General features: G+C 36.6%; 1 long non-coding RNA gene and 1 pseudogene across 2 annotated transcripts; both read right to left on the bottom strand.

Moving 5' to 3' along the window:
- The window catches only part of LOC127106072 (uncharacterized), a 181472-nt pseudogene that overhangs the window by 136787 nt on the left and 21817 nt on the right, over positions 1-22868 (bottom strand).
- LOC127106073 (uncharacterized) lies at positions 18156-19811 on the bottom strand. Of its 2 annotated transcripts, none has more exons than XR_007795269.1 (2): positions 19372-19811; positions 18156-18701 (listed from the first exon to the last, which is right to left on the bottom strand). It is a non-coding gene; the product is annotated as an uncharacterized LOC127106073 (long non-coding RNA). The 2 variants fall into 2 exon arrangements; XR_007795268.1 differs by having other exon boundaries at positions 18156-18671.

Raw genomic sequence — 22868 nt, 5'->3', positions numbered from 1 at the left:
GTCCTAAGACCAAAAACAAAATCAAAACACACAAATAAATATATACAATCACAAGATATGGCTCAAATGAGCAAAGTGAAAATGACATAAACATAAACAAGTTATATGAAATGTAAATGACAATGAATGATAAATGACTGAAATTTAAATTGCATAAAGTAAATGACTTTAAAGTAAAGAAATATTAACAAGAGTTAGTCAAATGTTAGTCAATAGTTAGTCAAGTGTTAGTGGTGATTTTTAATTGATTAAGTCATTCTTTGGAGAACACTCAACCATTCATTCACAAGTATGAATCCTTAAACCAAGACATCTTCCATGAGAAAGCTCCAACTTGGATAATTTAACAAGTATGCCACTAGCTCCCATGAAAGGAAAAAAGGTCAAGTCTCCATACAATTCCATGAAAAATGGGAGACTTATAATATCACTTACTAGAATGATATGCCTTGAGGGTCAAATTTAGCTCTATATTAAGCAATCATAATTGGACTTATGCAAAAGTCACAACAATATGAGGTCGGGCAATAAAAATTTAGGTGCTAATGCATGTTAGAGATTTGGTATGAAGAACCAAACTCCTAAAACATACCACACACTTAAAGAAAAGATCAAGAAGGGGAGACCTATCTCATACATACTTGTATTGATTCATCTGACACAAAGGTCATTGATGAATCAATTAGCCTTTAGACGTTAGAGATTTCATTGGTCAAATGATGGAATGGGGAAGAATAGGGATGAAGATGAAGAAGGAGGGGAAGATAGAAACATAAATTGATCATGGGAGGAATTTCATCAGATCAAAACCATCCATTCATTTTGGAAGATGAAATGTACATTTAATCAATCCCCTAAATCCAATGGTTTTGATCCAATAAAAGTCAAATCAATCTTGACCAAGGTCCAAACAGAAAGTCAAACATCACAAGACCATAAAAATGGTTCAACAATATTTTTAAACATTTAATCAATTTAAAAATGAATTAAAACATATTTTAATTTGTTCAAAACCTAAAATCCCTTCAAAACACCAAATAAATGGCTAAGAGATTTATCCTAGGTCAAACAAGGTTAAAGGACCTTAAACAAAAAATTTCACTATTATTGAAAAGTGAGAAGTATTTTTAAACAATTAAAAATATGCACAAAAATATTTAATTCATGAAAAATATCAAAATTAATCCAAAAAATAATTTTAATTCAGAATATGGAAGAGAACAATATTTAAAGATTTTTGGTGAAAGTCCCATATTTTTTGGATTAAAAATGAAATTTCTATGAATTAAATAAAATAGGAGCAATTAAAAGAAATTCAGAAATTAAAATAAAAAGCAAAAAAGCAAGGGCCATCAGATCTCCCTCATTAATTGAGGTGGTAGATCTGATGGCCACACGCGTGCTATCTATGGTGAACTCTAGTCAATGTAACACATGCATGGTATTTAAAAGGAATGACTCAGATTAAAACAAGTTAACACGATCAGGAGGCATGCCAACACATCACCGGAGCTAGGGCTCCGGTCTTCTTCTCCGGTGGACCTCACTAGACTGGTCCACCATCAACCTTCACTAAAATGAAAGACAAGGACATGGATTCAAAGAAAAAATACTCAGGAGCTCGAATTTGGCCTCAATTTTCTCCAATTTCAAGTATATTGAAAGATACAGGGATTTGAATTTTGAGGATCATGAACTGAGTTTCTTCGATTTGACCTCAAAGAAACTCAATCTTGTTGCCTACATTGGTAGGACTTCAGCCAACCAAAAATCAAAGAGAATGGTGAAGAATTGAGAGAGAATCGAAGAGAGAAAGTTTCTAAAAAATCACCTTCGAGGAGTTTGAATCTTGTTTGATCTTGCTTCCAATTGGCATTGGCTTGACTTCAGAAGCTTGTAGGAAGTGAATTGGATCAAAGAATGGTCCGGATTCTTGGAATTTCAACTTCAAAATAGAAGTGAAATTGAAACTCGATTTTCAATTGAAAACCTTCAAGTTTACCCTTTAATGGTGAAGGGTAGGGTTGCAGGATCAAAGCTTGGGCAAGGTGTCCTCAATTCTGAGCATGAGGCAATGTATTTATAGGCTGAACAATTAATTTCCACACTCTTTCAATCAAATGCCAAAAATAGTAATTCTCACTTGCATGAATGCATGGGCATGTGATAGGCCCATGAAATGATGTCAAAAGGTACAAAGTTGATCATGAGTGATGCTAAAAGTGTGTCATGAAGCCATTCATTTGGAATTGGAAAATGGTAATGAGATTCATCCAAATGGAACCTTGAAGAAAATCCATGTGCGAGTCCTTCAATCCTTGGCTAAATGAAGTGATTTTGGACTTTTTGGAAAGATGAGATCAAGGGGAACAACTTTCATGTAAAACACCTTTCCATTTGAGTGTTGGATCATGATGAATTTTGAGGTGGAAGTTTAGGAAATCAAACATAATTGAAATTTTTCTAAGTACCAAGTCAAATGTTCACTTCTTCCATATTGAATATCTTTTTCTATGGGATTCAAATGAAAAGAGTTCCTTAATTAAAGTTGTATATATTTCAAACCTATTAAATTTGGCCACAAATTTGACCTCATTTGGATTTGGCATGAAGGAGTTATGCATTTTATAAGTTGAGGAAAATTGCTTGTTCAATGGTAATGGCCCAAAATGACCTATAATGTTTCCTCTTGGCACATGCCCTTGAAGATTGAATTTGAAGTTTATCCAAGAATAAAAGTTGGATAAGACATATTTAATTGTATCATGAAACTTAGATGGCCTTCATCTCATGAAAATTGAGCAAGTTATGGTCCTTGGAAGTTTACCTCCTAACTAAGGCACATACAAAATGACCTATTATCTTTCACCATAAAAAATGACTTTCTAAGAAAAACTAGATCATGACCTAAACATAAAAGTTGTCTGTAATGTAATAAGGAGTAAATTTTCTCTTGGAATCATTTTAATATGACGAACATTGTAGGAGATAGGGTCTAGTGAACCCCAGTTTTGACCAGTTGACTTTCTCTAGTCAACCACCATGAAACCAACTTGAAAACTTGAAGATCTAATGATATCTTGGACTCATGGAGTATCATATTTGTATAAGATGATATATAATGAAGTATCCCTTGATATATTTGATCAAATGTTGAAGAAACTTCTTGAGGAAGTCACACAAGATACCCATATAAATTAGGGCTTCCAAGGTAAACAAGCTTCAAATTCTTGATGAATTCTTGATCAAAATGATAAATGACGAAAATGGGGACCCATATATAATGTTTAAAGCCAATGTGAACCATATCTTGATTGATCTCCTTGCATTGAGGGTCTCAAACCCTAGATATGAGCTTGATGAGGCTCTGGTGGATGTACACATTAACTACAAAAGAAACAAAGCTATACATAGAAATATTTTTGGTATTTTGGTTAATAAATAATGAAAAACAAATTATGATACAAACAAATGTGCTTGGTGATCTCTCCCAATGCAAACCCAATGGATGAAGGGTAAGGAGGATGCCAAGGTGTGATCCCAAAGCCAATACAAATGTTGAGATAGCATGAGGGATCTTAGGGTCAAATTTGGGGTCTTATAGGATCAACCAGTGAATCCTAGGACATAGTGAGTAAGAAATTAGTTATTGTTGATTTCTTTGTATCTTAAGGTTACTGGTTTCGACTAGGTCGAAGGAAATGTGTGAAAATGATACTATATTGAGTATCTTGACTTCTTACAAAAAGTATGAATAAAAAATGACAATGTTGAATATACTTGAATGAAAGTAAATGATGGAAAAGATATGAACATTAATAATGAAATGTAAATTGAATAGTTTAGAAAACTTCGCATTCAAGAATAAACATGGTGTTTCATTTGCGCTTACATTCTCTCAACCATTCACTTGTTTCTCTTAATGCTGATACTTATAGTTTTTAGTGAGAGTTCTGTAATATAATGGACACCTATAATTCAACATAATAAACTCCTATATATACAAGTGTACAATAACTACCCCTTAACGTTCCTTTCTCCCTGGTTCACTACGTGCAGTTCTGCATGTAATTTGCCTTCCAACATCCTCCACGTGTCCTCTTGAGATAAGAACTCAAGCAGTTATGAAGATTTGAACGTGACATAATCTTGCCCAAACAACTGCTTCTTCGACCAACCTTATTCGCGACACAACGCCTTCCTGTTCGAAGAAATTAGTGTCGAACTACTTCTTTCAACAACCAAAATTTCTCTATGTCCCAGAGCGTGGTTGAGCCATAACTCTTCCAATACTTTCCCTTGTTTGCTGGGTCTTCGCCATTGGTCGAAAATCCCAGCTAAAAATTGGATCCTTAGCTATAAATATCGTCCTTCCCATTACTTGCAATTCACTCCAAATTTTTTCACAATCTGAAATATGTGTCTTCTCTCCCATATTCACTTCTTTTCTGTTTTCGAGTGGCTTGCTTGCGCCATTTGCAACTGGTTTATCCAGATATCACGAGTGGTTTTCACACCATCATCGAGTGTTTCAACACCATTAGAAGGTGTATTTCTGGAACTATCACATATCGTGCAAGTAGTGATTGTATAATTGAACTCGATTGTTTTAAACTGGAGGTGTCATGGTAGTTGGATTGCATTGCATAATATTGAGCAGTGTCGTGAAATGTCTTAAAGTGAGTGAACTAATTTGCGACCCATCCTGGTAACTTCTTCTGTGGCTATTTTCAAAACCGTGTAACAATAATTCTCTAATTTAATATGGGACACTATATTTTTGTAACCCTAAAATTCAAATTAATGTGGGACACTATTGTTAGGGACCAATTTTCACTACTTTTCATATATTATTATTGGTCCCTTTTACCATTTTCTTATCGAATTTACACACTTTTATTCTCACAATTTAGTAAATATGCAATTAAGTTTATTTTAATTATGTTTTGAGTAGATATTTCACTTATTTGTTAGTTTTGTAGAAATTGTGGACAAGAGAGCATTGGATTGCATGAGAAAAATTTGGAAGGAGCTTGATGGGTATTTTGGAAGCACACTTGAAGAATAAAGGTTGGAAGAAAAAATGTTGAGGAAGCTTGCAAGGCAAAGAAGCTGCATTTCCTTCAGTTGGCGCCGCGACCCATGTTGGCGCCGCGAACCCTGCGAAGACAGCAAGCCTTTTAATTAGTTTGGGCCACTTGTTATGTTTGGAGCCCAACATAAGTGTGACATTTTTAGAACATTTTGAGATCACTTTTCTATTTTAGACCAAAAGGAGATTATTAGAGAAAGAATGAACTTTTTAACCATACAATGGGAGAAAAGGAGAGATTATCACAAGTTTTGCAAAAGGAAGCTAGGGGCCATTTTCAGAATTTATATTCCATTTTTATTTGCTGTCAAACATGGTGATGAGGAGCTAAACCCCACTTTGGCAAGATTGGAGGTAGTAGCTATCCCTTATTGATTATGTATTCCTATTAACTCTTGTATGTGACAATTGATTATTGATGTATGGATTGATATTTTTACCCTATTTTGAATATTCATATTTGAGTTATTGTTGAGAAAGGTTGTTCAAATCTTGACTTAAAGCATGCTTTCAAGTAGTGAATAAATTGTAGAAATAGATTTATACACTACTTTTCTTTGGTATCAAACATTAAAGATTGTTATATTAATAGTTAGATGGAGAAATCGTCTAAAGATTAATATAGTGATTATCACAATCTCATTTAGAAATAAATTTTATTGAGAGGATACTTGAATATCATCAATAATTTTGAGTCCATATAGTTGTCATTATGGAAACATAAGAAATTGGGATAGTGAACTCCAATCCTGGCAAGCCTTTTATATTTGATTTAAAACTAATTTCATTGTCTTAGTGTCATTTTAATTAAGAGATAACAACTCACTCAAAAACAACTTGGTTACTTTTCAAACTTACAACAATTGAGATTATAGAACAGCGATAATATCAACCAATCTCTGTGGATACGATATAAAAATATTTTCCAGAAATATACTTTTCAAAAAATTGGCGTTGTTGTCGGGGATTGGTGTTCGATATTGCAAGCATTGCAATAATTCATTGTTCTAAGTTTTTTTTTTATTTTACTACCATCACTCTTGCGTTTCACTTGGTTTGTTAGTTTTGTAGATTCTATTGCATACGAGGAAAGGCTACCGAGGAGCAATTTCAATTCGATCCCGAAATTGAAAGAACACTTCAAAAGCTCAATAGCAAAAAACGAAGAAGAAGGAAACTAGCCAAAGAGAGGAAACGGAGAGAGGAAACATCTACTTCTTCACTTGTTCAAATTGAAGAAGTGGGTGTAGAAACTTTTGAAGGAAACGTGGCGGGTGAAGTTCCTACCGAAATGTCCGCCAATAGCCCAAGGCGGACTGCCCAATTTGCTCGTGGTGGAAGGAACACGGAGATGAAAACCGGAATCCTCCAACTCCTTTATGCAAATCCATTCACCGGAATGGACCATGAAGATCCGTCTACCCATCTCACCAAATTCTATGAGATTGCGGGTTCTACGGGAATAGAGGAAGCGGGTGAAGAAGCATTATTCAAGAGAATGTTCCCACATTCCTTAGTGGGGAAGGCAAAAGAGTGGTATCTTGATCAATCACCAAGAGTGATGACGGATAGGAATTCATTAGAAGAAAAGTTTCTAGAAATATATTTTCCTCAATCCCGATTCATGGAATCCAAAACGGCTATTGCGGTATTCAATCAAGGGAGCAACGAGTCTCTAAACGAGGCTTGGGAAAGATTCACGTCAATGTTGAGAAAATGCAAAGGCCATGGTTTTGATGAACTCACTCAAATCCACATTTTTCTAAATGGGCTCCAACCTCATCACTAGACACTTTTGGACACTACCACAGGTGGCTCTCTTATGTCAAAAAACTCGGAAGAGGCGAAAGTCATTATTGACCGGATGGCACTCAATGATCGTCAAAGTCAACATGATCGTAGTCCTTCACAAAGGAAACCGGGAGTTCTTGAATTAAATACCAATGATGCTATTCTTGCCTAAAACAAGTTACTTTCTCAACAAGTGGAGTTACTCACTCAACAAATGTCCAAACTTCCACAATAAATGAACGAAATTCAAGGATCTCAATCTAGACATCAAGTGGCATGTTGTGAACTATGTCAAGGAGATCATCCCACCGGTTATTGCCCTCCATTGGAAGAAGCGAGTTATGTGAACAACCAAAATCAAGGTTATCAAAGGCAACCTCCACATCACAACAACTCATATCAAAGGAATAATCAAGGCTATCAAAAATCAAGATTCAACAACCAAAATTTTCAGCAACAAAGTCCAAATTCTCAAGTCCAACAATCGCAAGGCGGAAGTTCAAAGCTAGAAGATACTCTCACAGAATTCATGCAAGCCTCCATGGCAAACCAAAAGAGCAATGAGGCAGCTATCAAAAATTTGGAGAATCAAGTAGGCCAACTTGCGAAGCAATTGTCGCAACAACAAGCGGGTTCTTCTTTCTTCGCCAACACTCAAACCAATCCGAAAGAGCATTGTAAAGAAATTGTTACTAGAAGCGGTAGCGAGGTGACGAGTGGAAGAAATGAAGAGAACGAAGTGGTGGTGGAATATGAAAAGAAAAAAGAGGAAAAAACGTTTCAGTTCGCGCCGCGACCCCCTTTGGCGCCGCAAAATGAAGAGGTTTAGAATGGTTCAGCTGAACAGGAGGTTGAAGCAGGTGAGAAGGAAGAATCAAAGGCAAGAAAGAAGAAAAAAGGAGATAAAGGAGTGAGTGTTATTCCATTCTAACCTTATAAATTTAGTTAGACATGGTAAAGTAAAAGTGCATTAATTTAAATAAAAGTAGTGCGAGTGCGGGAAGTAAATAAAAGTAAAGTGAGTGCGAGGAAATAAATAAAGTAAAGCGAGTGCGGGAAATAAATAATTTAAAGCGAGTGCGAGGAAATAAATAAAAGTAAAGCGAGTGCGGGAAATAAATAAAAGTAAAGCGAGTGCGGGAAATAAATAAAAGTAAAGCGAGTGCGGGAAATAAATAAAAGTAAAGCGAGTGCGAGGAAATAAATAAAGTAAAGCGAGTGCAGGGAAATAAATAAGATAAAGACAAGTAATAAAAACCTGCTCCAATCGGAGGTTTGAATAAATTGCAAAGCGGAAATGAAAATGGCGGCAGGATTAACTTCCTTCCAAAGTGCTCCAAACTCGATTACAGACTCGATCACAGACTTGATTACATAATTGTAGTAACACTCCAATGCGAAGCGATTACCACTTTAAAATACTAAATATATGCCTAAGTGAAATAAAGTTTGCTTCTAAGTTTGCCTCTGCTCTAAGTTTGGATGCTTGAAAAAGTGATTTCGAGTTTTTATTTATAAGCAAGTAAAAAGATGGAAATGACAAGGATGCCCTTCAACTTAAAAATGGGAGGGAAAAGTTTTCCTCTTGTGGCACCCGCCACAAGGCCATGGCGCCCGCCACAAGGCCAATCTGAGGCGCCTTAGTGGAAGTAGTGGGGAACGTGGCAGTTGAGGGAGGTTGAGCTTGGACACGTCATGGCAGGGTCTATGGCGCCAGCCATGGTGGAAGCCACAAGTACAAAATGCTGAATTTTAGGGTTTTTAGCTCTTTTTCGCTCCTTTTCTCGATCGGGGCTCCGATTAAAGTAAAAACCTGAAAACAAAGAAAAACATAGTAATAACACAACAAAATAATAATAAAACAACACAAATGCATGTGAAATCGGAGTCGAAAATACGGTAAATTTCAGTGTTATCAAACTCTCCCACACTTAAACCTTTGCTTGTCCTCAAGAAAAACATTAAAAAGCTTATAAAAGAAAAACTGGTGCAAACGAGTGCTTCAGGTAAAAATTCTAAGTTCAAGTCGGGATGCAGTGATAGGTACTAACTGAGTGAACTAAGGGTATCATGATGACATTAATCTGCAAATACGGACATAAACTTCATTCCTATATTAACCAACCCATATTATCCCACAATACCTAGGCCTGCCTCTTCATCTCTTTTTATGTCCTTTTCATTCAGGCGCAATTACATTAAGCCCGTTATCCGTACATGCTTCATAGTAGAGTGGCCTGTTAGTGATTATGATTTGAGCATGGGGTTTCTGGCACATAAATATGTGTGAACCCTTTTATTTGACCTAACTGTAGTTGTGGGGGATCGGATCGTAATCCGCCCTACCGAGTTCAGTGCCAGATACCTCTGAACCAACGAACAGTGGATAAGTTTTTCTTTTTCTTTTTCTTTTTCTTTTTCTTTTTGTAGCAAATTTTTACAATTATTTTGTTTAAATGACTTTGTGAGGGTCACCTATACCGGAGTTGCCTTTTTGCTTTCTTTTATTTTTTTGTTTTGCTGGATGATTCACTTATTTGCATCGGTCCCCTACGTAGAGGATGTGTAGGCCGGAGCTGACTGCTGAGATAAACTACTGAGGACTTATACGGAAATGATGATTAAGGCCATGGTATATGGGGTTTCGGGAGTGGTTCCTATATTTACGAAATTTATGGTGCTAAAATAATACTGATGTTTCACAAAGTTCTCCCAAGTCACCGCATCCTTACTCAAAACATGTCTTTAAAACCTGAAAACTTTCGGAATAACATTGTTTTCTTTTGCAAAAAAAATTCGGTGGGGCTAAAGGTATGGGGAAGGAGCTTGTGGGTATTTTGGAAGGAGCTTGTGAATATTTGATTTCACAAAATTTGGAAGGAGCTTGTGGGTATTTTGGAAGCACACTTGAAGAATAAAGTTTGGAAGAAAAAGTGTTGAGGAAGCTTGTAAGGCAAAGAAGCTGCATTTCCTTCAGTTCGCGCCGCGACCCATGTTGGCGCCGCGAACCCTGCGAAGACAGCAAGCCTTTTAATTAGTTTGGGCCACTTGTTATGTTTGAAGCCCAACATAAGTGTGACATTTTTAGAACATTTTGAGATCACTTTTCTGTTTTAGACCAAAAGGAGATTATTAGAGAAAGAATGAACCTTTTAACCACACAATGGGAGAAAATGAGAGATTATCACAAGTTTTGTAAAAGGAAGCTAGGGGCCATTTTCAGAATTTATATTCCATTTTTATTTGCTGTCAAACATGGTGATGAGAAGCTAAACTCCACTTTGGCAAGATTGGAGGTAGTAACTATCCCTTATTGATTATGTATTCCTATTAAGTCTTGTATGTGACAATTGATTGTTGATGTATGGATTGATATTTTCACCCTATTTTGAATACTCAGATTTGAGTTATTGTTGAGAAAGGTTGTTCAAATCTTGACTTAAAGTGTGCTTTCAAGTAGTGAATAAATTGTAGAAATAGATTTATACACTACTTTTCTTTTGTATCAAACATTAAAGATTGTTATATTAATAGTTAGATGGAGAAATCGTCTAAAGATTAATATAGTGATTATCACAATCTCATTTAGAAATAAATGTTATTGAGAGGATACTTGAATATCATCAATAATTTTGAGTCCATATAGTTGTCATTATGGAAACATAAAAAATTGGGATACTGAACTCCAATCTCGGCAAGCCTTTTATATTTGATTTAAAACTAATTTCATTGTCTTAGTGTCATTTTAATTAAGAGATAACAATTCACTCAAAAAGAACTTGGTTACTTTTCAAACTTACAGCAATTGAGATTATAGAACGGCGGTAATATCAACCAATCTTTGTGGATACGATATAAAAATATTTTCCAGAAATATGCTTTTCAACAACTATATAAAAACTAATTCATTCCACTAGACTTAACATCTTTTGGGAATATGAAAAGATCAGTCATTGAATCTCTCTATTAATAATAACTCGAGTAAGACTGAGACTTAGCCAGTGGTCAAGTGACATACATTCTAAAAACTAATTTATAACTTGTAGAACGTTGTTTTCTTTTAAAAAAATTATTTTTATCATAAAAAAAAGTATACATTCATAATGTAAATTGTTTTACACATACATCCAATTAAATCATATCATATAAATATTCGTAAAATTATTTTAAGAACTAGTAATATTTTCATGATTGGATGCACGTGTAACAAATTGAAGTTGCATTTCTCTAACACATTCAACGTTAGAACTCCAATACTGTTGTTTTGTTGTTTGTCTCATCGCTTTCGTGTTTCGTTTATTATTATTTATCGAGTCTCCTTCGTAATTGAACATCTCTGAATCGATTAGTTTTTAAGCATGCATAAATCAATTGTTATGCTTGGTATTTGATTATGATGGTTTAAGTTAATTGCCCAAGTTAATGAAACAAACACCATAGGTGATATCAATTCAAGTCAGGTGGGAAGTGGAATCCTTGTTAATGGAGCCATAGTGCGAAGTTCAACAAACTTTAATCTGAGTAGTTTAGGGAGTAACTCAGCATAAGTCATTGGCAACGGATCAAAATGATGATATGGCATTCTTTGCCTTGGTTGGAATTGGCGTTGTTGTTGTTCTTGTGGTTGTCCTCTTTGTGGTTGTTGAGGTTGGGTTGCTGGAATAGTCACAGCAGCAACTTGACGGTATTGTTGTCCTCTGTTTCCATTTCTCTGATTACATATAGCATTTGTCTCACCCTCTCTCCTTCTGGGTGCCCCTGAAAATGATTTCTTAGCACTTGAAGAACTTGAAGAACCAGGGTCTTTGATTTTTCCCGCTTTGATAAGACTTTCAGTTCTTTCTCCGCAAATCACAACATCCGAAAAACTACCAAATGGGCAACTTCCCATACGATCCATGAAAACACCTTGCAGGGTTCCAATGAACATATCCGTCAATTCTCTCTCCAACATCGGAGGTTGTACTCTCGCAGCTAATTCACGCCACCTCTGGGCGTATTCCTTGAAACTCTCACCAGTCTTTTGAAACAAACTCTGGAACTGGGTTCTGCTCAGAGCCATGTCCATGTTATGCTTGTACTGTCTTAGAAAAGCTTCACCTAACTCTCTCCAGCTTCTGACAGATTCTTTTCTCAAGTCCATGTACCAATCCAAAGATGCTCCAGACAAGCTGTCTTGGAAAAAGTACATCCACATCTTTTCATCATCAGTGTAAGCGGATATCTTCCGGTAGTAAGCTTGCACATGAGTTCGGGGACAAGAAGTGCCATTGTACTTGTCGAAAGAGGGCGCTTTGAACTTGTACGGGATCCTCAAACCATCAACTAAACCCATATTAGAAACATCAAAACCCAAAGAATTCTGGCACTTCATGGCGCGAATTTTTTCAGCAAGGGCGTCAACCTTTCTATCTTTCTCTTCCGCCTTTCCAAATTCATCATCATCACTGGGAATGGTGAACATATCTTCTTGCTTGTCAACCAAATGAGAAGGATGGTGAACTGGAGCACGTGTCGCTCGAGCATTAGCAGCCTCTGTAATGATGGGTTGTCCATTGATTCTAATACCACGCAATTCGTCACCAGTAGCATGGTTATTGACAGGGTTGGTAACAGCAACGTCATCGACAGGGGTCCCTTCTGGCGGATTCTGACCGATAGGGGGAATCACAGTTTCTTGTCTCTGGACTAAGGCTCGGAGTTCCTCTTGCCCTTGCACTACCCCTTGCATCATACTCATGAACTGGGCCATGTTGGTCCTCATCTCTGCTAGATCTGCTTGAAAGCTTTCCATTACTCTTTGTTGGTTTCTGCGGGTACCGTACTGGTGAATTCCTGAATTAGCTATCCTGCTAGTGGAACACCAAACAACTGAGAACACTACGGTGGTACCTGTTATGCAAGACATGCTGATGGATATGCAAATGCAATGACATGTTTATCAATTCCAAAGGGCATTCTACCCCCTTGATTCCAGTCTCACATTTGATAAACAGTGTAAGAATAAAACCCCGACTAGAATCAAGAAGAAGATATGAACCCCTGGGAATAGATAAATATGTGTCAAATGATATGAATGCAAAATGATGTGATGCAATGCAGTGACATGGAAATCAGGATTGCTGTATCTGCTTGAACAACTGCCGGGTCACACTGTCTGAAGAGAAACCCCACTGAAGAATATATGAAGATCAAAGCTCTGCTCCAGAAAACTGGGTTGGTTGAAGGTTAAGGTTTCCTGAATTTAGCCCGCCCTTCACTGGTAGGTTCTAAGAACAGAAGTTTGTCAGCTTCAGCCCTTCAGTCGAATAATACGTTTACCACTGAAGGTTTGGCATTATTACGAGACAAAATACCTCCACTGACTCCCCTCAACAGGACATCCTAATAGAAATTTCCCAGCTTCGGGGTCCTCGGATTGAGCAGCGAGAATGCGCCCACCAGAGCTAACATAAACGCGTCTCGGAGGAGAGGCCTCGACTGAGTTCTCGGGAAATGGTCACCAGAGTCGATGATTTCTAGAGGAACATCTGTCGTTATGGAACACCCATAGGACAAAGTATATCCAAAAGAAACCTTGTCTGGAATGTGGGTCTTCATGAACGACTTAACGTAGCAACATGCCACGCAAGCCTCATGACTATCCACTCTAAAACCTGTGTGTACGCTCAAGCCTGGGTAGTGGGCTTATCTCTCATAGAACATACCACCCCAACAAACAACCAACCCACATATACGGCAAACATATGTACATGAATGCAATAAGGTAAAGCAAGTAAATAAATAACTGTACAAAAGAATAAACACCCAACAAACATGAAAACTACAAAAGCTAGGAGGGACTCGCTTAGGGAAACCGGGTCCCCAGCAGAGTCGCCAGCTGTCGCAACCTAGAAAAAGAATGCGAAAAAAAACAATCGGCGAAAAAAGCAATGACAGAAGAGTCGCCACCGTGCGTTATTTATCCCAAAGGAGGGAAAGGAAACGCTCGAAGTAAACCTGGAAAACGAAAAGGAAAAGACGAGGTCTCGCAACCAAATCTTGGGTTCGGGAGTCGATTATGCGAAGGGAAGGTATTAGCACCCCTACGCATCCGTAGTACTCTACGGGATCCACTCTTGTTGTTCTTGTCTAAAGGGTGTGGGTTTATCTAATGTACTATTTACTAAAAGAGGGGTCGAAAGAAAATGACTCGCACGGATGTCGCATGCACTGCATACGTATCTCATCTGAATATGACAATCAGAGTCTTCGTAGCTCGGCTACCTAGGGGTTAAAGGGGAGTGTGCTCGCTAAGACATCGCGTCTTATGCCTACGCATCTCATCTGAAATGAGAATCAGAGCAAAATGTAGTTCGGCTGACCTATTTGTTTGTTTTGTGTTTTTTAGGTGAACGACATCACTACGCAATCTACCGGATGCTCGACCTTTGGAGACTTACTCGCCTGTAGTAGAAGGAGTTAACGTGTTCTTAGGAGAAGAAAAATCAATGAGTTTGTTTGTGTTTTAGGAATGCTCATGCAAAAAGGGAAGTCCTGGACGAAGGAATCGTGCTACCTTAATTGACATGCAAACGAGAGACTATACGAAGCCTAGCAATCCTATGGGGAGACGATCACACCATACAAAACAAACATGCATAAAGTAAACACGCCAACAAGGGGGCTCAACATACATGGCTAGGGCTTTAGTCAAGAGGGGTCATATCAACCTCGACAAACAAGCCATGGAAAGGTAATCAAATGGGCTTTTAACCACTGACACTGAACGTCAGGGTGAGCATATCAAAAGGGTAATGAGGATAAGACCTCATAGCTCTTAACCCTGGACAGGGTGAGCTCATGACAAAAAGTGGGGATTCAGAAAGGTGGAACCCTCTCCACTGACTGACCGGACAAAAGATCTTGGGCCTTTGTTCTGAAGCATCGATACGTAGTGCGAGCATGAAGAACGACACACTGAATAACGGGGGATTGACTACTAATCCCTTTTATCCGTCAATTGCCTCTTCATGGAGGTCTTTAGCACTGGTGCCTCTTCTTGGAGGTCTTTGGGCACACATGTAAACACACAAAAGCATTGCCTCCTATCGAGGTCTTCCAGCTAAGAAGGCGGTAAAATGCGGGGAAGATAAAGGGATCAAGAGATCTACCACACGGATAAAAATCCGAAGTAATAACAACTAAAGAAGCAAGAAACCCGGTGATCTCTCAAGCTGGCACCATCAAAGAAAACAGGTCAGCAAGGTAGTCGGAATAAATCTCCAGATGGTATCCCATAAATAAAGTGGAATACCAAGCAAGCTATCTCTTTAAGAGTCATGTGAGCCCTCACAAAAACTCAACAAACAAGTTAGAATAACAAGATGGGGTGCAATCAAGAGTTGCACCAAATCAGAATGTAACCACATGAATCATGCCATTAAAGTTCACAAAAAGCTCACAAGAAGCAACCAAGGGTAGGAGGCATAAACCTCTTATCAAACAAATGCATCAAAAGGGTATCAAAACTCAAGGTCAGGGGGTAAGGATCCACACATCAAGACGTGACATATATATTAAAACATGTGCCCGGAGGCAATAGAAAGCATGTCATAATAAAGCGTGAAACAAATTGGAGAGAAAACAGAAAAAATCAGCTATTGTCGGGATCGCTACTGCTTCGCCTAGCGAAGGCTTAGCGAAGCTTCGCTGCAGGCTCGCCTAGTGATGCGGCTAGCGAATGCCTGCGGGTTCTGGATTTTCCATGGATAATAGTACGATTTCAGAAATTAAGTGGTCAAACATTCAAGGCATTGTTTTACACATTCATGCATATCTAAACCCATATGTGAAACCTAACTATACCCACTCTCCCGGATTTAACCATAACACCTCATTCTTTAGGAACTTCAAATTAAAAGCATAAAGTAATGGGAATAAGGCAAACCTGATTGGAGAGATCGATTGAAATTGAATTGCACCGTTGGGTTTGCAGAACAATCTTAGGGTTTATATGAGATGGAATTGGTAGAGGTGATCCCTTCAGTCTCTGGAGGCTGCTCTGAATTAGTTAGAATCTCTCTCCTTTTTCTTCTAGGGTAATAGGAATAGAATAGGGTTTGGTTCAATGAACTTTTCAGAATTTATACTCTGATTTTCGTGGCTTTGTGGGCTCAAATGTGAGAGTCCAAGTCCAAAATCCTTTCTGTTATATTTTTTTTATTTTCAAAATGCATAGGCTTCGCCTAGCGAGCATGTCAGTTGAAGTCATCTTTCCAAATTTGAAACCTGTGCGCTGGACCTTTGCTCCTTCAAGAGTAATATATCGAATGATGAATAGGCCTCATTTGAACATGTTGGAAGTAACTCAAGTTATCCCCTAGCCATTTGACCTTTAGTTGACTAACAGTTGACCAGAGGTAATTCAGATGAACTTTGCTGAAATGCAATATGAAATGTTAAATGACCTAAAAAATGAATGCATGAATGAGGGGGGAAAATTTGAGGTGCTACACTGTCAAACATGGTGATGAGAAGCTAAACTCCACTTTGGCAAGATTGGAGGTAGTAGCTATCCCTTATTGATTATGTATTCCTATTAAGTCTTGTATGTGACAATTGATTGTTGATGTATGGATTGATATTTTCACCCTATTTTGAATATTCAGATTTGAGTTATTGTTGAGAAAGGTTATTCAAATCTTGACTTAAAGTATGCTTTCAAGTAGTGACTAAATTGTAGAAATAGATTTATACACTACTTTTCTTTTGTATCAAACATTAAAGATTGTTATATTAATAGTTAGATGGAGAAATCGTCTAAAGATTAATATAGTGATTATCACAATCTCATTTAGAAATAAATGTTATTGAGAGGATACTTGAATATCATCAATAATTTTGAGTCCATATAGTTGTCATTATGGAAACATAAGAAATTGGGATACTGAACTCCAATCTTGGCAAGCCTTTTATATTTGATTTAAAACTAATTTCATTGTCTTAGTGTCATTTTAATTAAGAGATAACAATTCACTCAAAAACAACTTGGTTACTTTTCAAACTTACAACAATTGAGATTATAGAACGGCGGTAATATCAACCAATCTCTGTGGATACGATATAAAAATATTTGCCAGAAATATACTTTTCAACAACTATATAAAAACTAATTCATTCCACTAGACTTAACATCTTTTGGGAATATGAAAAGATCAGTCATTGAATCTCTCTATTAATAATAACTCGAGTAAGACTGAGACTTAGCCAGTGGTCAAGTGACATACATTCTAAAAACTAATTTATAACTTGTAGAACGTTGTTTTCTTTTAAAAAAATTATTTTTATCATAAAAAAAAGTATACATTCATAATGTAAATTGTTTTACACATACATCCAATTAAATCATATCATATAAATATTCGTAAAATTATTTTAAGAACTAGTAATATTTTCATGATTGGATGCACGTGTAACAAATTGAAGTTGCATTTCTCTAACACATTCAACGTTAGAACTCCAATACTGTTGTTTTGTTGTTTGTCTCATCGCTTTCGTGTTTCGTTTATTATTATTTATCGAGTCTCCTTCGTAATTGAACATCTCTGAATCGATTAGTTTTTAAGCATGCATAAATCAATTGTTATGCTTGGTATTTGATTATGATGGTTTAAGTTAATTGCCTAAGTTAATGAAACAAACACCATAGGTGATATCAATTCAAGTCATGTGGGAAGTGGAATCTCAAACTATTTTGAAAAACTTGAAAATTTGAGATTTCTTGTGTGTGACTCGAGTCAGTCACAAATCCATCATGTGAATCACACCAAACAGAGGAGAACGGGAAAATTTTATGTATGTGAATCGAATCAAAATTTACATATGGTTTGAATCATGCAACTTTGTGACTCGAATCACATGTTGTACCTGACTCGAATCCCAGACATCAATATTAACCACTACCTTGCGTGATTCAAATTAGGCCCAACACATGACTTGAATCATGAATCCATGTGACTCGAATCATAGATTTAATTTGATTCGAATCATAGAAAAATGAGTCACTTTTCATTATGAGATCTTATTTCACACTACTTTCTCATTTGACTCAAATCATGAAATGCTCTTGACTCGAATCTAACTAACTTTATCCATCCATTTTTGTGTTTAATCTCAAGCACATATAAATTCATTTTTTCATCTCATTTTCCAATAGTAACTTTGATGAAGTCATAATCTACATTATGATTTTGTGAAAGAAACACCCTATCATTTTTTAAAGATGAAAAACTCTTGCAAACAAATTTCTTTCATCTTCAACCTTGATAAATGGTTTTCACATCGTTATTTCTAGTCCCTTTCTCTCAGTATTTTGTCGCATTTTGTTTGGCTTACTTCCAATTACCATGTTTTATGCTTTGGTTTGTATGTTCTTGCTATTTTCAGGGCCTAATGTGCATACAAGACAATTAGGGATCAAAGACAAATAAAACTAGGCAACGTGAAAAAAGACGAATTTCCCCATAGTAAAACTAGAGAGTTGTTACAACCACCCATAACAGCTGAAGACCCAAGGGCTGCCCTTTGCTTCACTCTTAGTACAAAAAACCAAGGAGCTGCTACGACCACCCGTAGTAGATGCTATAAGCCATAGCAAGAGGACGAGGAAGATTTGTTTTATTTCCTTATTTAGACTGATTCTCTTTGACTGTAACCGATTATGACTGCTTCACATAACCTCATTATGCAGCCTAGAGAACCAACTTTCGTGGTGATAACCGGTTACAGTAACCGATTATTCTTGCACCTGCACATCAATAAATCTACAGCAGCATGCCTTGCAGAGTAACATCAAACATTAAGCCATACATATCAACAACACCAGTTCACAAAGTAGTTCAAAGTAGGGAAAATCATCAATTCACATAGCAGCAAAATAGTTCACCATACACATTCACAAAGCAGTTCAGCAGCAAGACAATGAATCACATCGATTTTCAAGCAAAGATAAACCAATCCAGTTCACAGTTCGAAGCTAGCAATTCTGTTCAAGTCATCAAATGCAGTCCAAACATAAACCAGTCCCAAATCACTTAACCTGGACTCAAGCCAATTAACACTAACATAATTCAATTTCCAGCTCAGCAATTTAATCCAAAACTAACAAACTTTTCCAACAACATTTTGAATTTAGAATTAATTCACAAATTCAGAATTTGATTTCCTGCTCATCATTTGATCCAAATCTAACTAACTCAGATTTCCCAATTTCATTCCTAATCTACCCCTGATCAACTTCTATAAAATTCGGGATTCACTCATCATTCATCCTCTTGGATTCATTCCCCCAAAAATCATTCACACATAAACAATCTCAAATTCTCCAATTCTCTCAATCTCCGTCTAAACTCATTATCCCTCACTGCTACACTCTTACACAAATAACAACCAGAAAAATAACATCAAGAAGAAGTGGAGTAAGAGGAAGAGGAGGTAGAGCATATTACTTGAGATTGAATTCTCGCATTTTCGGAGAAAGAGCTTCTTCGATAGGTCTTATTTTGCTCCATTTTCTTCAAATTGAAGTTTCCATCATGTAAAATTTGAATTGAGGAATAAAAACCCTCAGGTGAGAGGTTTCAATTCCTCACGAGTTGCACTTAATTTTGATTTTTGAAGTTAGGGTTCTTGTGTATTCGTGTTCGGTTTGAGATGTAGGGGGATAATCTGAACCAATTAGATGCAGATTTGAGTAGAGCGATGACAGACGATCATATTGGTGGTGGTTTTGTGTTGATTAGCGCTCCGCCGCCGTCGGCGATGAGCTCTGGCATGGCAGAGCCGGTGTGTTTCCTGTGACTGAATTTGAATATGGTGAGGAAGCTGAACACGTGAGATGCAGAGAGCATGTGGTGTTGGATTTCTTGAATCCTACTTCAGCCGTGAGTTTGGGCTTCAATACATTTAGGCCCATTGAACTTGCTTTTCACACCTCCATAACAATTATGCATCCCCTGCATTTATCTTTTATCCATTTTCTTTATTATTTATTATATGATTTTTTATTGTTTTATCATTTTTAATTCTTGAAAATATTACCACATACTGTTGATTTTATTTCACATTTTCAAATATTCTTTATTGCTGGATTAATTGATTTTTCATTCTTTGGATTTCATTTTGTTTTGATTTTCTTATAGTGTTACATGTTTTAGGAGAATAACTTTGTGTTATTTCTCTAACATGTTGGAGCACATAGATCTCATTGCCCGACCTCAGATAGGTATGGCTTTTACATAAGCCTACTTATAATTGCTTAACTTAGCGCTAGATTATCCTGATTCGATTAATTGATTGGTTGATCATTAACTACTAACTATTTACTTCTAATTCATCTAACTCCCAAGTTCTATTTTCTTGCATTTTATTTCTTGTCATTTAATTTCTTCCAATTTACAAATTGTGAAATTTATTTTGTGGCTTACAATTATTGTTTTCATTTCATTTTCTTTTGTTCTTTACTTAGTCATCTAATCTAAAATGAACAAAAACATGATAAAATGAAAAGACTAAAAAAGAAGTAATTCCTTTATGAGACATAATGGGCCATTGGACTTTGTGAATGACCTTAGCATATCATGGAGTATTATGGACTTTGTGTAGGACTTAATGTGATAGACTTATAGGACTTGTTAGGACCATTGCTTGGACCTTGGAATATTGTGATTGACCTATGCTTGATTGGATTTTCATCATGGACTTGTAATCTTTTATTACAAGAGAGCATTCATGGCACTACCCTATAGAGACATGCTTTGTAATTCCATTATCCACTTGTTAGCTTAGGACACAACACACACAAGACTTTCTCTTGGGCTACCTTGCAACGAGACCCTTTATTTCTTGCATTACTCCCTTGTATTTTTCATGTATCCCTCTCCCCAGGTGTAATTTTTCCCCTCACTTTCCTTTGTTTTGTTGTTGCTTTCTATTCAACCTTAGGAATTAGGATTGTCACCATTTCAAAATAATAAAACAAACCCTTCATCCAACGTCAAGCAACATTTTCTCAAACCAAATCAAAACACCATAAAATATGCTTAGGATTGTATTCCACGGGCCTTAAGCAATGGAGAAGGAATGTGAATGGAGCTTTCCTACCTTTATTATGAGTATTTTGAACCCATGATGCTTGGACTGTGTGTTTGGGTATTCACCTTCACTCATAGTCTTTAGTTCAATCCAAAGTCAAATAATATTTCTTTTCAAAACAGAAAAACAAAATCAACTCATAAAAGTTATTTTTGTGTCTTAGGGCATCACTCCGAAAACCCATTTTCAAGGTAAGAACAACCAACAAACAAACATTTTTACCACGAACTACGAGACTCTGATTTCTCACTTCAACAAGTGAGCATACGTAGGAACGAGGGGTCAATCCTTGGCGAGCACACTAATAAAAAACTCACTTCCACCCCGTAAACCTTTAGCTAATAAGAATTATGATAGTAACCCCCATTCAAGCGTAAGCAACCTAGATGGTTCCCGTTAAGTACAATGGATGTGAGGGGTGCTAATACCTCCCCCTTGCATAACCGACTTCCGAACCTGAATTTGGTTGCGAGACCATTTTTTTAACCTTTGGGTTTTTATCGATATTTTCCCTTTCCTATGGAATAAATAAAATTCGGTGTCGACTCTGTATATTTCATGTAGCGAAAGACGTGCTTGGGTCACATTCTAGCAGTTAACATAGCTTGTATGCCCATGCATGAGAGGTTTAAGCGTTGATTGTATTGCGGTAGAACGAACATAACATGTTCTTTTTGAAAGGGCTTTTTAAATGTTATCCTAATGCAAAATAATTGAATTTGATGGGTTAAGATTGATTTTAAATTTGAAAATACTGTCTTGATTTAAATTGCACTAAAGACTATGAATGAAGGTGAATAATTTTAATAATTGGGGTCTACGTCCTGTATTCAAAGCTATTCAGAATAAGGATAGGGATGAGCCATCACATTCTTCTCCATTTCTTAAGGCTTATGGCGCATAATTCGCATCATAACTGACAAGTGTTTTGGAAGAGAAAAGTCTTTTGTTTTGCAAAGGGCAAAGTGTGCTTGAATGATGAAGCTTAGAAATGATCAAGGTCTTGATGTACTTTTGTCTTCAGAGTCTTGCATGTACAGTCTTGAACTTGAGTATGACTTGAATGCATATGCAAGTGTAAAGGTCACAATTTAATCAAGTGATCAAGGGACTTATGATCACTTGACTGAATAGGTATCCTATGGGGAGCATGTAATTGTTCATGTCAAAGTCAAAATAGAGTCAAATTTCAATTTTAATTAATTGATCAAGAATGAACTTGATAAACTAACTAATAAGGATATAATCATGCTAAAAACTTATTATGAGCATGATCGGGAAAATAGAAAGTGTACTATTTTTGCCTTTTATAGTAATAATGGGAAATTCCCCGAATGTCGATCTCAAGAACTACAAGTCGATATCGAGTTTAAATTATCATTCAATTAAACAAAAAGTATTAATTTGGTTAATATGTGTAAAAATATACGAACAAAGGTAAAGGCAAACACGAATGAAATAAGGGTTTATAGAGAAAAAGGAACAATGCCAGGGAAGGTGTATAATTTATCTTTGTAACAGCTCTGAGTCACTATTGCATCAACAAATATCAATTACTACCAGTTCTTACGGGTATTTTCTCCCATGTCCTTGGTGAGAAAACCTTTAATCAATCTACGCTAATTTCTATGTCCATAGCCAATTAAGGTGAAGTTAAGGTTTATAATACCAAGAATACTCTGGTTCATACAGGGTATCCCTAGTCCTAGGTGATATCTACTGTAGAGTAACCTTATGAAAACCTTATCAATGACGGTCCAGCCTAATTGATTACCACAAGTCAATCTCGATTGGTCCGAAAGAGAAAGCAATAAACACATCAAAAGGTTACCGTAAAAATAATATTATAAAT

This window comes from Lathyrus oleraceus, chromosome 7 (assembly GCF_024323335.1).
Source record: "Lathyrus oleraceus cultivar Zhongwan6 chromosome 7, CAAS_Psat_ZW6_1.0, whole genome shotgun sequence".
In the NCBI taxonomy this organism is placed as follows: domain Eukaryota; kingdom Viridiplantae; phylum Streptophyta; class Magnoliopsida; order Fabales; family Fabaceae; genus Lathyrus; species Lathyrus oleraceus.
Note: the sequence above shows the minus strand (reverse complement) of the source record. Positions and strands in the feature narration are given on the sequence as shown.